This window comes from Myotis daubentonii, chromosome 2 (assembly GCF_963259705.1).
Source record: "Myotis daubentonii chromosome 2, mMyoDau2.1, whole genome shotgun sequence".
NCBI classification, from domain to species: Eukaryota; Metazoa; Chordata; class Mammalia; order Chiroptera; family Vespertilionidae; genus Myotis; species Myotis daubentonii.
In genome coordinates this window covers 177,248,421-177,261,680 of record NC_081841.1, presented here as the reverse complement: position 1 = coordinate 177,261,680, position 13,260 = coordinate 177,248,421, and the positions used below count along the sequence as shown (strand labels likewise).

Genomic DNA, 13,260 nt, shown 5'->3' with positions numbered 1-13,260 from the left:
GTCCTTACATGTTGCGTTTTCAGTGGTGACAGTTTTGCCACAAGGCAAGAAGCTGCTTTCTGACACATGGCATTTTTGCCGTTGAAGAAAATAAATGCCCTTGGGGCAAATTTTCTGGTAAAATTAACAAATTTCATGCCCCCACTTACAATTGAGAATTTGGCGGTGGCCAGAAGGAACAGGTAAACCTAGATTTCATGCATTGAGGACTGCAAAAGTCAAAGCCTATAGAAAATACATTTCCTCTTGGATCTACTGCAATTACAAAACGTCAGTGTGTGTGAGGGATATGAGCGTCAAGGGGTTTCTGAATCATGAGAAAATATATTGTGGGGAGTAACCAAGGCATGTCTCTGTAGAACCATTATGTTCAGCAGTTTTAGATATTCACAGCTGACATTGTAACGACACTTGATTAAAGAGGTTGGGAAGTATAGACGTCGGCTCATTCTGAGAATCATATTGATGCGCATGCTGTTAAATGTTTAACATCAAGGCATACAGAGAGTCTAATTTCACATGGAAAGAACATGCAGGTAGGTGAGCAGTGCCCAGGAGAGGGGATTCTGGGCACAACCTGTTAGAGTTGATTATGAAGCTGGACACAGAACCCTTTTGGCTGTGGAGCCCTCCAGTGGTCTTGGCATCTCCCGCTCCTGTTCTAGGAACATAGAACACTTCTATTTCCAACATCCAACGGGGCATTCCCATTTTTGGTGCTACTGTTTTTCAAACCCAACAAACCCGAAACAGATTGAAGAAATCCATGTTTGCCATGCCCCAAGCCAGCTTCAGTGTTTGCTGACAGCACCATCTTTGTTTCATGTGCTTATTATCTCAGTCATCTCTGACAGATTTCCTTCTTTGCCGTTTATTTTGTCACCTATATCTATACTAATAATAGACAAATACATAAATTGACCATCCCTCCGTGATGCCCACAGCCAATCAGGTATGTGTATGCAAATTAACCTGACAAAGATGGCAGGTGTGTGTGCAGTGTGTACGTGTGCAGGTGCCGAGCAGCCAGGGGCAGGGTGGGATGCCTGCCCACCACATAGCCGGGTGACGCGGTGGGCGTCCCTGGGACCCTGCCTGCTCTGTGCCTGTGGCCAGCGTGTGTGCTTGCCAGCACCGAGTCGGTGGGGTCCCAGGGACACCACTGGAGTGTTTGGTCCTGTTAGCCTGGCTTGGGGGTGGCTGGAGTTCCCAGTGTTTTTGGTTTCTGCAGCCCCTGGACTGGAAGCAGAAACCAAGAGAGCGGGGAGCACCAGGAATGCTGGGAATCATAGCTCTGGTGGCAGACGCATTGTGGGATCTCCTAAACCAGTGGTCGGAAAACTGCGGCTCCCGAGCCACATGCTGCTCTTTGGCCCCTTGAGTGTGGCCACGAAGTTTCAATCGCATTGTATATGCGTGCCCGCAAGTGGTATTTTGTGAAAGAGCCACACTCAAGGGGCTGCAGTTTGCCAACCACTGTCCTAGACACTAGAGCAAAGTGAGCCTGGAGCAAATTACTGTTGCAGGCGGGGGATGGAGCGAAAGCGAAGGTGAGACATAAGTAAAGTCAGAGTGTCGAGGAAAAATTAAAAGGAAGATATTCTGCAACTTCTAGGAAATCACCAATGGAGCAAAGAGAAAAAACCAAAAACCTCTATTATTCTGTGAACACCAAACCAGACTGGGCTGGGGCCTCAGACAATTTGCTCATATGATTGCAAAGACAGACAGAAACTCCCAGATTGGAGAGGGCTCCCCTGAGGGCTCCCAGATTGGAGAGGGTGCTGGTCGGGCTGAGGGACCTACCTCCCCCTCCCCCCCCCCCCCCGTGCATGAAATTCATGCACCAGGCCCATAGTTAACACATAAAATCTTATATCCTTTTAGTTCCAGCTTTGTCATTCATGCTATCTTCCTTTCCCTCTCCCTTCCATGCTCAGATAACCTTTCCAGTCTCACTACCATTAGTTTCATCCACCTGGATCCATCCTTCACTTGTCTGCCAGGTTACTATTCAGATCCCACCATTCCCTGGATTATAATGCCCTGTGGCATGTCATCATGTACAAGACAAAGAAAGTCAAGTGAAGTTGACTTTCAAAGCTTCAACAGTCCAAGCCTGACCAATCTCATCTCCAAGCACATGCCAGCAAGTGTGTTTATTTCATCCTGGCTGGTTTCTTCACAAGTCAGCCATGTTTATTCTTAACATCATACCACCACTTTCCCATTATGCAGTCACCGAATGATTATTCACCTGAGCAAGGGCATGGTTCCTTCTACTGGGATGGATCCTGCCTCCCAGGAACAAAGGCCAATCCATAAACAGGATTAAGAAGCAGGTTTTATGGTGAAGTGCACTTCCAATCTTGTCCCTTCAGCTCTGATGATAAACTATCTTCTGACGATTTTATTTTGGTTTTCAGCCTGCCCTTGTTACTTCTTTCGTTTGCATGTTTCTGCTGGCTGATGTTCTCCTGCCTTCTCATGTACTCTGTTGCTTTCTACTTTCTATTTCCTGTTCATACCTTTCCAGGTTATTCACCCAAACAGGGAACCACGTTGCTGCTCCTTCAGCTACATCTGTGGATATGTCTTATTCCTCAGATTTATATGCATTAGCTAGTTTAATCCATAAAATGTTAAGAGTTAGGTACTATTGTCTCCAGTTTATTGATGAGAAAACTGAGATTTATGAAGGTTAAATAATGTTCCCCATGTTGCACACAGATAATAAATCATGAAGTCAGAATTCACATTCATGCAGCCACTCAGGACTATTGTTCTTACTATGCACATTCATTCAACCAAACTCCCACTTGAAAGCACACATTTCACCTCTTCAGAAAATTATAATTTTTCAAGACCAGGTAGTAAAGTTTTTATTTCTTTAGTGTACACTATATGCCTAGTCTAGATCTAAGCACTAAAAAGGCAACTAATAAACACCTTTCTAAAAGAGAATCAGATATATTCAGATGCTGAGATATGTCATGGAAATTATAAATGGCGTAAACCTGCATGGTCCAAAAGAGTAGCCACTAGCCATATATAATAATTAAAATTAAAATTAATTAAAAAGAAATAAAATGAAAAACTTAGTTCCCCAGACACACTAGCCACATTTAAAGTGCTCAACAGCCACAGGTTACTAAACTTAAATAATTAAAATTAAATAAAGTAAAAATTCAGTTGATCAGCATTTAAAAACCACATGTGACTAGTGGCTACTATATTCGACAGCACAGACATAGAACATTTCCATTGTGGCAGAAAATTCTACCAGACAGTGCTGACAATATCAAATTTTTCGTTTCCCCCAATATACCCATCAATCCATGTAGCCAGAGACTAAGAGTTTCTTCCTAAATACTTAGTAGTGGTTAAGAACTTGAGCTCTGAGACCAAATTCTGTCATTGCAACGTACAAGCTCTGTGACTTTCTACAGGTCACAAGTTATCTCTCTTAGTTTTCCCACCTGCATAATGGATCATGGTATTGACTATTTAATAGGGTTATTATAAGGATTAAAAGTGTAAAGTGATTATAACTTTGCCTGGTATAAAATAGGTATCCAATAAATGTTAGCTATTATTGGTATGTATGTAATATTTTCGAAATAAAACTCAGAACTATAGAAATTGGGGAATAAAGTTTCTTATAACACTTTCAGGTTCAGAATTTGGATACTATGATTTTAATGAGTAAGTAGCAAGACACATTTAAACATTCTCTCATGGACAATCTTGTGAAACATATATCTGGATCTTTAACCAATAAAGGATGGCACACATTAAATTGAATCTTCTAGAACTTTTCAAATATTTTATATTCAGGCTCAGTGATTGAAAATGCTGAAAGGCTGATTAATGAAGGGACATATGCATGATCCATATCCTCACAGGGCACTGTGTACTGGTGTTTCTAGAATTATTCCTGAGTAACATTCTTAGGACTATTGAGGACTTCAATTCTCCATCTGGTTGGGTACTACCCAGAGATTTTTGGACTATGGAATATATTTCTATGGTTATGCTAACACAGAAAAGTTTGAAACACTAAACTGTTTTTAAGATGGAAAACTAATCCAACAATAATCAAGGACATTGAATTTAGAAATTCCGAAAACACATGCACAAGTGGTAACACCAAGGGCTCCAAATAGCCTCACCAACTGACTGACTATTGTATATTTTGAGAATACTTTCCTTGAAGTTAATGAATTCTCTTACAGAGGAGTAGTCCTGCTTCCTTAGGGAGAACTGACTCCTTCAAGCGGGTGTGAAACTACTGCAGAGATAGACATAGGTTGAGTTTGGACAGGGTTCACTTTCTGATGCAGTCAACCTGAAAACCACATCAGCTCAGGCAATCAAAGGGGTCAACGCTGCTACTTCCAAAATCCTCTCACATCTTCAAGCTCATTCATTTCACCCAATATTATCCTTGGGCTTCCCATTAAATAAGTTAATTTCTGGAGCATTGAGATTTTAGTGGTAAATACTGACCATCTTTTTTTACATTTAATTATCAGTGTTATCTTTCTAGATAACATTTAAAAAATAAAAAAGTGCTGCATATAGATACATCCTTTCATGGGGATAATGTCATATACTCAATGGTCTATTTCTAATGTTTATTTCTTTAGAGGTTAAAATAAAGGAAATTCTTAGCATAACAAATTATTTAAATCTATGCAAAGAAAAAAATCAAGGACATGCCTTTTTATGTGGGATTTATATACAAACTGTTAGATGAAGGACAAGCATATTCCAAGCTCTATTTTAATTTAAATTCTCTCCTGGCTATCTTACCAAGTGTCTGTAGACATTATATTCTTAAATGAGTTATAAGCTCAAAGTTTTCATATACCATGAAGGTTCTCAAAATTTTAAATTATTCCCAAGGACATTAATACCCATTTCCCTTTTAGAGTAAGCAATGAAAAACATGCCTTTAACCATCAGAATAATTCATGGGGCCATCTCTTCTAACCTGGTTCCCACCCCTGATTCCTCAGAGGGTTGTTCATTAATAAACAAGTCACAAAGACAATAAGATGAAGAAAATAAAATTCTAAAAGCCTCTTTTATAATATTAAAGAAACAAGCCTGAGAAAAACTAAAACTAATTTCAAAAATGACCCTAAATAAATGATCAACACTTCTACTCTTAAGCTACTCATGTCTTAAAGAAGCTGCTAGAGCAATTGTGAGATATATTTCTATATAGATTTAATTATCCATATAATTATATATATGTAAATGGTATATTTATGGGCAAAGAAGTCAAAAGACTCTCAATAACACTATTTTTAAGATATTTTAATAAAGTGTTACAACCTCACACATGCATTTATTATTTGAGTTAAAATACAGATTTTCATTCTAGCTGTAAATCAGCATTTGCAGAGTGAACTAAATGCCTCAGGAGATCTCCCCCCCCCACCCCATCTCGCCCCCTTCCATTCCGCCAGTCACCAGGACTTTTTGTTTATGATGGCCCTGGGACTTTGTGAAAAGCCATGTGGTTTAGCGCTTTCTTTAACAATCCTCTTACTTAGGCTGTCTTTACTTCTTAGTTCCTACAACAATTTCTTGTACCTCATGTTCCTCTTATCTCCTCAAATTGGAATTGCTAAGAATGTTATTGGGCTAATGTTTATAGTGTTTGATTTTTCTCTGGGTCTGTGGGCTTTTTGGAGTCTATTTAATTCCATTCTAAAGAATCATCACATATTTTCTCTTGGCATGCCAAAAGCCAGACATCTGTGCTACAACTCAAACTCAAACATGACAGTGAAAACTATCGCATGTTAATAACATCAGATGTTAATTGGCAAAAACAGATACCTTTTGATATAATTATCAAATTAAAGCATTTATAGAGAAAACATTGAAACTGAAGTGAAAACTGGAAGCAAAATGAAAAACCCCAAATACAAAGGCTATTCTCTAGCCACCTTGAACCATTTTGACATGCTCTGCTTTCTCCCGCTAAACTAAATCCTTCTGTTGCCAGTTCTCATAGAAATTGGAGACCTGAAAAGGCATACGGGGTATTTCAGTGAACTTCCTAGTATAAATGGAACATCTTGTATCTTAAAGGATGTTCTCTTTGCAAAAATAGGAATGCTTCAGTAGAAGCTATTGGTTGGTATCACATTATATTGCAGCATAAATTCCAACTTGCAAGTCTAGTTGAGAATGTGATATCTGAAGTCATCAGTAAATAGAAAATGGTTTCACAACAATTATAAATTGTATAGAGGTTGAGAATATGAAAACTGGGAGAGAAAAATGAACAAGAGTTGACATTGTGGGTAAAGGAAAGACACACACACACACACACACACACACACACACACACACACACCTTGGAATGACTACTTGTGTATGACACCAAGCACTTTTAGTTTTGATGTACTTTGCCTGCTTTGATCCATGGGAAAATCCCCTTGATTCTGAATAGAAATTGCTATCCTATGAATCCCCTTTGTTGCCTCAAGACCAGCATTAGTAAGTGTTCAGAGGTTAAGAAACGCCTGCTTCTGTGCTTGCTAAATAGCCTCAGACATTATACCACCCTTAAGGCATTAACCCTACGCTACAACATAAAAACACTTTCACACATGTGAAGTTCAGAAGTAAACCATTTCTAAATGTAGGAAATTGATAAAAAGTGCCGCTCATGAAAGGCTGCTGGGTATCAGCCAACTATTTTCATTCTTTCTTTTTCCCCCCTCAGCATGCTGTTAATACAACTTATGCATTATGCCAGCACTATGAGAGAACACAGCATATGATAATTATTCATGAGCAATGAGAAACACTCAATGACTAAAAAGGTAGGGGTTTGGTTGGGTGGTGTAAGGTTTCAACTAATTGAAAATAAAATGTTTTCATTAAAAAAAATATTGGTGCTGTTAGGAATGCACATGGGCAAAAGCAAGTTCTATAGCTAACAGTGAGATCAAATTCTAGCATAATTCCATTGGCTTTTGTTCCTCGATTTAAGAGTTGTGTTTCTGGCCTGTATTATTATCGAACAGGCTCTTGTCTGGTACAAAGCAGAGATGAAGAAACTTTGAAAGCTTGCTGCTAAGTACGATTCTTGAATTTTTCTTTTCCTTTGGTTGAAAGGGAACATTTTTCTATGTTGAGGGTCTAGAGGTTTTTGAAACATGGCATTTCAGGATATGACAGCCAGAGTCATATCGTATTTACTACAGAATTCTTTGTAACAAAAATATTTCATATCAGATTTATATTACAGAATTTCATTATGAAAGTCTTTGAGTGAGGAGTATCTTATACAAATTCTTGAAATACATGCTTGTGTCTATTTTATATCCTTCTGAAATGCAAAATCCCACAGTCCTGCACATTAAAAAAAAAGAGAATCTGAGTTTATTTATTAGAAACAGTGAATGGGTATCTAGTAACATTTACCCCAAGCACAGAGTTGTGAATACACTAAATACCTTCAGGATAAACAACTCTTGCAGGTCCTAAGAAAGTCATCTGTACACCAAAGTAGCAATTTAGGACATGACACTAGTCATTTGACTGACCTAACACAGCTTCCTTGGGGCTGGCTCTAATATACAACTTGACAGCAGCCGTCACAGTGAAAGAACCAGGTTCATAACCTGATTTGTTTCTGCCATCCCTGCACTCATAGAGTCCATTAACAACAGGAATACGCACTTTTTAAAATCACTGAATTTTCGTCATAGTTTCATTAAAAGGGTAAACTCACAAAGTGAAGTAAAACGGCCTCTTACTACAGCCCCTTCCATTTCTCTGTCCATTTGTTTCCATTCATTGTTTTTAGCAGCAGAGCCTTTTCTATCCCCCACGCTTAAACCGGAGCAAGGCCCATCCTAGGCACTCAGTTGGATTAGTGAATAAATGTGCTGGATTAATGAGTAAATGAGAGAATGAGTGGGTAGCACTGCATTGTCCCTTGGCATGGCACAGATGCAGTGCCCACCTTGGATTTCATGCCTGGTGCTCTCATCGTAGCTTTCTGTCATGGGCTGTCTTGAGATGTAATGATTGGCTAGTTTAAAAGGAGAAAGAAAGCCCAGAAAGTTCAATACCACTCGTTTGTCTGGTCTATGAGCAACTAAGGCCTAAATTAAAAATGCAAGCTTCTCGCTGGTTCAGCCCCTCTCGGCAATTGGAGGGCATTTATAGGTCAAGGAACTCAACCTTTTCTTGAGGAAAATTAACATAAATTCTCCTGATCTTTCGAGATAGAGTCAGTGGCATGGTGGTGGTGAGACTTAATCATAAAACTTGTCAAAAATAAAATCTATATAATAAAAGCCTAAGCGATCCTTACGGCAGAAGAACCAGAACAACCGGTTGCTATGATGTGCCCTAGCCACCAGGGGGCAGATGCTCAACATAGGAGCTGCCCCCAGTGGTCAGTGTGCTCCCACAGGGGGAGTGCTGCTCAGCCAGAAGCTGCGCTCACAGCTGGCGAGTGCAGCACCATGGCAGTAGCCTCTCCAGTGCCAAGGAAGGAGCAGAGAGCTGAGCAGTAAGGAGTAGAGAGGAGGTAGGTGGTAAGGAGCGAGGGGTCCTGAACTGTGAGAGGGATGTCCGACTGCCGGCATAGGCCTGATTGAGTGGGCCTAAGCCGACAGGTGGACATCTTCCACAGGGTCTTAGACTGTGAGAGGGCACAGGCCAGGCTGAGGGACCCCCCCCCCGCCCCCCAACAGTGCACGAATTTTATGCACTGGGCCTCTAGTGAACATATATTTAAGAGCCACTGACAGATCATGAAATTGTCACAGAACTTGAAAGTATTTGGGATCTATATTGTAACAATTACATATGCTATGGCTATTTGACTTCAATTATGTTTGACAACCCTAATGCAATGCAGCCTTATTCACTGTTTTATTCTATACTTACAGAGTCCAGGCTTCCCCGGCCCTCCACATAAGGGTAAGTCCCTCTGCTTAGTAGACATTTAGCATCGGTGCTTCTATTTTCCTAGCACTTTATCACAGTTGATTGTAATTAATTTAATGACATGAAATTCTCCAAGGGTAAAAAAATGTGTGTATCTTGCTCAATATTGTGAGCTGAACTAATATAGGAAGAATATTAGTGTCTTATTAACTGGGATAGCCTAAAATACTAGGCTACAATGTTGGACAAAAACATCTTTAGGTTTCACTTTTATGGAAACATAGAGATAGTTTTGCCTTATACTTGAGGTAATAAGCACCCTATAACATTCTAGTAATAAAAAACATTAGAGAACAAAATAGAATTCCTGCCTTTTGTGTCACATTCGCCTTTCCACACTCACAGCCTCTTTTCCCCCCCTCTGGTTCTCACAGTCTATAAAGTCTTAGAAGGTACCAGATGTTTGGAGGAGGCTGTCCCACACATCCTATATCTTTATACTAGAAGCAAGATTTATTAGAGCTATATAAATGTAATTCCAGCCATAATATGGCCCCTTGTTAAACAGAACAATTCTTACCCATGGAGGGTGGGCATCAGTGCCAAACACTAAAAATAACCACAGCATATTACTGAAACAACAAATTCTGCCCCCAAACTGTTTCCCTCTAGGACATTTTAATTCACGAAAACCTTTTTTTCAAGAAAACCCGTTTGCAGCAGGCAACAATCAAACAATAAGGCTGGAATAAGTTGTGTATGAATACACAGTAACACCTGGGGTAAGTGCCTAAGCAGAGACTGTCAACGCCTCAAATTGCATTTTCTCCTACTGCATAGCTTCTAATAGAACAGGCTAGAAACCACTCTTGTGTTCCTTTGGTGCGGCCTCCCTCAGGGGCGCAGCAGCAGGCCCGTTCTTTTGGGTGCAGCAACTGAAGTGCAAATGCTTTGTACTGGGGACTCCCACATGCTCCTAGCAAGTGGCTGCGAGTTCCTGGCAGAGGTGAACTGAGGCTTTTCAAATACTCTAAAATGGGTCTGACACCAACTTCTTCACAGCTGTCAGCAACTTCTTTTTTAAAGTTCTTTGCATAAGAGGTAAAGAGTTATTCCTTCCCCTAGAGTGGTTTCCTGAGAAGAATTTGGGGGGCCCGATCTGTGTGCAGGGGATGGCGTTAAGCTTCCTAAAGGAGGACGATTAAAATACCACCTTTATGAAGTTGAACTCCATGCCCTGCACAGAGATAGCGCCCCCCCCCCGCATTATTATCGAGTAACTATTGTCGGTAAAAGGAGTAACTCGTCACACGTTCATCCATTTAGTAGCCTATGTCACCCCAATAAATTTAAGTTAAAAATAATAAAAATAAGTAATTAGAAAAGAAAAACAATGCATCCCAAGTCGGTTCCTGATTGTGTTTCCAGGAGGGAACCTCGAAAGGGAATGGACTACCACAGGGGTTTTTACTTGAACACTTCCAACAGTTCCTCTTATCAGTGAGTTGCCTTTCTTTAGATATAGTCCAGACACCCACTGAATTCCAAACAGTTACAAATGACTCTCAATTAGTTTGTGGCTTTGTGAAGATCAGGACAATGTGCCTCCAATTCGATTCCTGTTTTTATTGACGGTTGATTGCATGTTGCTGTTAACATTTTTTGATGAGCACAATAGTAAAAACAACCTATAAAATGTATAAAATGGCAGAAATGACTCATGCAATTGACAGCAAGAAAAGTGAAAGGTTTGATGAAATGATGCTAGATGCCCAAGAGTGATGGCCTGCAGGTGCTAACCAAAGGGAGGGCTGTTATTTAGACTTTTGTTGGAGCACTGATTTGCTCACTGGTCTTTGCTGCTGCACTCATGAACACTGCAACACTGTCATCTTGAATATATCTGTGCGGAAAATGGATTTGAATATATCTGTGCGGAAAATGGATTTGACACATTTGACTAATTTCTGTGATAAATTTGTGAAGCAATGCTTCACATCAGGACAAGTATTAGTAAGAACATATTTTGCTTCGTGAGTCTATGTTGGTGGTCAATTCTCAATGTCATAGCAAAATCTGAAAAAAGAAAACTGACAGCACTAATCAAATATCTCTAGCATTAATAAAGAAAACAAGATAGGGAAAAACTGGCTATGAATACATATTAATGTAGGACTAACCACTAGGTTTCCTTCTCATTAAAACACTTGGTGAGTTCCACATGGTTTTCCAGACTTTTAATTACACATCAAATTGGCATCTAGGAAACCCGATTGATTAAAAGTTTAAGGATTTGTTTTACATTGAAATACCCAACCAGCACTGAGAAAAAAAGCCAATTAAGAAGTCACTGTTGGTCTTACAAGTTAAAAAGTCCATATTATCATTCTTAATCATGTCTTGCTCTAAGTAACAAAATCCACATGTCCATTCCTGTCAATAAGTTGCAGGCTGACCAAAGACAAGTTAACTGTGCTATGAATTAGGCAGTTTCAACCCAAACATCTGAATAGTCTTTACGACTCAAACTGATGCTATAAAGTTTAGTCTGGTTTTTAAAATATGCAAACATTTTTAGATTTCTTGATGAGAGTACATTTTTATTAGCATTATTTGGGTAGAGTGTCTGCCAAAATTAATCTACATGAATATTTTAGAAGATAGAGTTTATTCTGATTACTTTTTTTATTCATACTTGCCTCCAACATCTTAGCAAAAAATGTCATTTCTGCATTAGAAGGGTACCTGAATGATTAACTTTTAAAAAAATCTCCCTAATTTTTCAACTTAAGTAACCCAAGATCATACAAGCAGATTTTGCCCTCCCACTGAAAGGCGAGAACAGCATGTCAATTTATTCTCTCCAAAATGATTTTTGCGATTTTTGTTAGATGACTTCCATTTGAATCTACCCACTCTCAAATATTTTTCATAAAACTTCAAAACCATTTTCTCTGGGCTTTCTAGGCATAAGAGTGTGTTAGCCAATGGGTTTCCCTGCCACAGCTGAATGCCTGTAACTTAAGCACATCTTTCTTTGCACAGTGGGCTTAGGTTGTTCTGTATTCCAACACGTCTTAGCTCTTTTCTTCTCCTGCTCAAATCCAAGGTGTCAGAAGACTCTCCTCATGCGTTCTGGTTTAGAGGTTTGCATAAGTGACGCAGGCCCTCTGAGGCTGAGAAGTGCCAGTGTTATTTGCACCACTCTCCTTGTCACTATGCAATTGCAGTAAATGCAATTGAAAGTGCTTTTATTTGAAGGCCACTTGACAGAGGGGAGGGAAAATACATTTACTCTTTCAAGGCCTGTGTATTTTCCTGGGAGAAGCCTGCCTGTGAAATGTGTCCTTTTATCCTTGGATAGCTAGCTGGGAAATACCTTTTGGCAGTGCAAAGCCCGCATGATTTCTGCAACTTAAGACATGAGCCATGATTCACAGCCCTTCCCCAAATCTTCCCCACCTCCTTTCCTCCCACCTTCTAAAGACTGGAAGGCTGATTCACACTTGTGTGCTTGAAGTGTTCTTTTCCACAGAAAGAGGAAGGAAATTTGCATACTTTACCAACAATATTGAGCTATTTTCATCACAGATGTTTAAGGAAGGAGTTGTTTACTAATATTGAAACAGCACATAAATCACACAGAACAGCTTAGAACTGGTTCCTTCCCTCAAAGCAGATGGGGATTAATACAGTGCTTGATTTGTTTTACAGAGGCAGCACTCACAGGGGGCACCCTGTCCTCTAGCTGCCCAGGGACCACAGTCTCGCCTCCAGGAACCATGGGATGGGGACATGACCAGAACTTGAATACTGGACCCTTTCAGAGCAAAGGGTCTGCTGTCCAGGAAGATCCCATGCAGACGCCCCCTACCATCAATGAACGAGTTCCAAGGTCCTCCCTTAAAAATCACCCCACCAGCGCTTCGCATACCTGTTCCCCCTAACTCCTTAAACCCTTCCATCGTACATCGTCGGGGAGTTCAGGTATTAAGCCATAGGCTTCCCGTTCTCCTAGCTTAGTGCTCTGCAAATAAAGCAATCGGATTTTCCCACTGCAAAACTCAGCACTCAGTGTTTGGCTCTGCTGTGTTGAGAGGGGGGTTAGGGGGGGGCAAGGGGATTGTAGGGAACAGTCTCTTCCTGTTGGGTTACAATATCTGTGTATCCGGGATTACGTTGAGGTAATACAAACAAAAAAGACACAGTACTGTGGATTTCTTTTTAGGAGAATCTTTCCTAAGGCTCACCGAAATTCAACACGGCTACTTTCATCTTCGCAGGGACATCAAGCTAACTCAATACAGCTGCCTTGTGCCATCTTTAACA

The 13,260-nt window shown here is 40.2% G+C and overlaps 1 protein-coding gene across 1 annotated transcript in view; it reads right to left on the bottom strand.

Moving 5' to 3' along the window:
- The window catches only part of GPC6 (glypican 6), a 1,130,094-nt gene that overhangs the window by 359,495 nt on the left and 757,339 nt on the right, over nt 1–13,260 (bottom strand). The window lies entirely within an intron of this gene.